At 36.8% G+C, this 2,500-nt stretch overlaps 1 protein-coding gene across 1 annotated transcript in view; it reads left to right on the top strand.

Annotated features, from left to right (window-relative positions):
* LOC143294632 (uncharacterized) overlaps window positions 1–2,500 on the top strand; it is a 14,079-nt gene that overhangs the window by 6,302 nt on the left and 5,277 nt on the right. The window lies entirely within an intron of this gene.

Genomic DNA, 2,500 nt, shown 5'->3' on the forward strand with positions numbered 1-2,500 from the left:
TTTTCAGTTTCTCAGTCAAGAAGACGTCACTGCGTTCGGACAAATCCATGTACGCTACACCACATCTGCTAGGCAGATGACTGACAGCCGCATAACCCAATGTGGTTAGTCAGGCCTTGAGTGCATGAAGATAAAATCATGTTTGTGTAGGTCTGTCAGAGTGGATTTTTTAACATATATAATTTTTTTTTTTCCAGAGGATAACACTTTTGTTACCATAGGTTCTTGTTCAGTGCGCCAAGTGTGTCCTGCACACGGGACTTCGGTTTATAGTCTCAGTCTTTGTGTGTGTGTGTGTGTGTGTGTGTGTGTGTGTGTGTGTCTATATATATATATATATATATATATATTGAAGTATGTAGATTTCAGCCAGCGTGATGTGAGATAGTCTGAAATATGTATTTTAGCAAATGTGATGTGAGACTATGTGTATTTATTTATTTTATTCTATTATATTTTATTTCATTTTTATTCTATTTTATTTTTTATACATTTTTTTTTAATGTCACTTAGTCTTAAATTTGTATATCTTATTGTAAAGCGTGGTGAGCCCCATGTGAGATGTGAGTACGGCGCTATATAAGTCTGCATATTATTATTATTATTATTATCATTATTATTATTGTTGTGATAGTGTTGGTTGTGAGGGTTTTAATTCATTAAAGAATTAACACATCATTGCTCACAAGCGACAAGTTGTAACAAAGTACACTTGGTGGTAAAGGGCGGTGGTTTAAGGATGGACTAAATCTGGATAAAAAGAATTGTAAAATTAAAGGGAATAATTTGAATCAATCTTGTGATGGATCTTTATCCTGTCGTAAGGATATTTTGAAGGATCAAAATCCTGTAGGATCAAAATCCTGTCGTTGATTAATCAAGGATCAGTATCCTGTCACCGACGCCACTTACGGAGCCGTGCACCCGAGTGGTATGAAAGGGTACGGTACAAAAGAACTAACTTAATTAACTCTCTCCATACGAACGGCGAAAGAGACGACGTTAACAGCGTTTCACCCCAATGACCATCATCAAAATATTGCAAGCGGAAGGCTCTTATACTGAAGACGTGAATGTTGACAAAGAACACCACAATTCTGACGACGGAAGCTAAAGGTTGGGTCATTGAGACACCCACTGGACATCCGAGGGGTGTGTGTAGAGGAGAAGAGAGGACTGGCCGTACTGAGTGAGTTAATGATTTACTGTATTAAAGGATAGACAAGAATCCCGCGCACTGGCCAGGAACATACAGAGGCCAGACACAAAAAGGGTTTTCTATTGTTTTATTTACAATAGTTATTATTATTATTATTATTATTATTATTATTATTATTATTATTATTATTATTATCATGCTCAAACGTATGACAAATCAAATTATTTCTTTGGTTTAGTTTGATGGCTGGTAAACATGATACAAAATGATGTAATTTCGAAATGCACATTGTTCTATTGCAAAGAAATGACAGATACTGATGTCAATGTGGGTTTTTTTTTTTTTTTTATTTGAAAAGGCGCGGCGATGATTATGTTTAAAAGACATGACATGATAACATGCTGTTGTTGCTGTTGTTCAATCATTCATATTTTTCTCCGCGAGCGTAATTCATTTTTAACTCACCCAGTACGGCTAGTCCTCTCTTCTCCTCTTCACAGACCCTTCAGATGTCCAGTGGGTGTCTGAATGACCCAGCCTTAAGCTTCCGTCGTCAGAATTGTGGTATTCTTTGTCAACATTCACCTCTTCAGTATAAGAGCCTTCCGCTTGCAATATTTTGATGATGGTAATTGGCGTGAAACGCTGTTAACGTCGTCTCTTTCGCCGTTCGTATGGAGAGAGTTAAACATGGAAACACAGTGTCTGCTGTTGTTGTGATTTCACTGCACAAGAAATATTTTGTTGTTGATTTTTTGTGTGTGAATTTTCTCTGTGTGTTGAATTTGACAATACCAACACACAAAGAAGAGTTATACGTTGATAAGAAATCCAGTAAACATTATTTGTCGAAAAGAGATAATTCGTAGCTGTATTTATGTATGTATGTATGTATTGACGGGTTTGTGTGTGAATGCATGGAAGTATGTGTATGTATGTTGCATGATTATATGCAGTTATCTGTGAGCGTACATGACAATGTATGCGTGTTTGTATGTGTGCTTGTAATACTCGAATTTTGTATATTCATTACCGTAGAATCATATGACTTTGTATATTATGGTTTTCCTTTAACTCTTTCCATACGAACGGCGAAAGAGACGACGTTAACAGCGTTTCACCCCAATTACCATCATCAAAATATTGCAAGCGGAAGGCTCTTATACTGAAGACGTGAATGTTGACAAAGAATACCACAATTCTGACGACGGAAGCTAAAGGTTGGGTCATTCAGACACCCACTGGACATCCGAGGAGTCTGTGTAGAGGAGAAGAGAGGACTGGCCGTACTGAGTGAGTTAAACAAAAAAAAAGTAAAACAAACTTAAGACAAACATCAAC

Source organism: Babylonia areolata, chromosome 20, assembly GCF_041734735.1.
Source record: "Babylonia areolata isolate BAREFJ2019XMU chromosome 20, ASM4173473v1, whole genome shotgun sequence".
Lineage (NCBI taxonomy): Eukaryota > Metazoa > Mollusca > Gastropoda > Neogastropoda > Buccinidae > Babylonia > Babylonia areolata.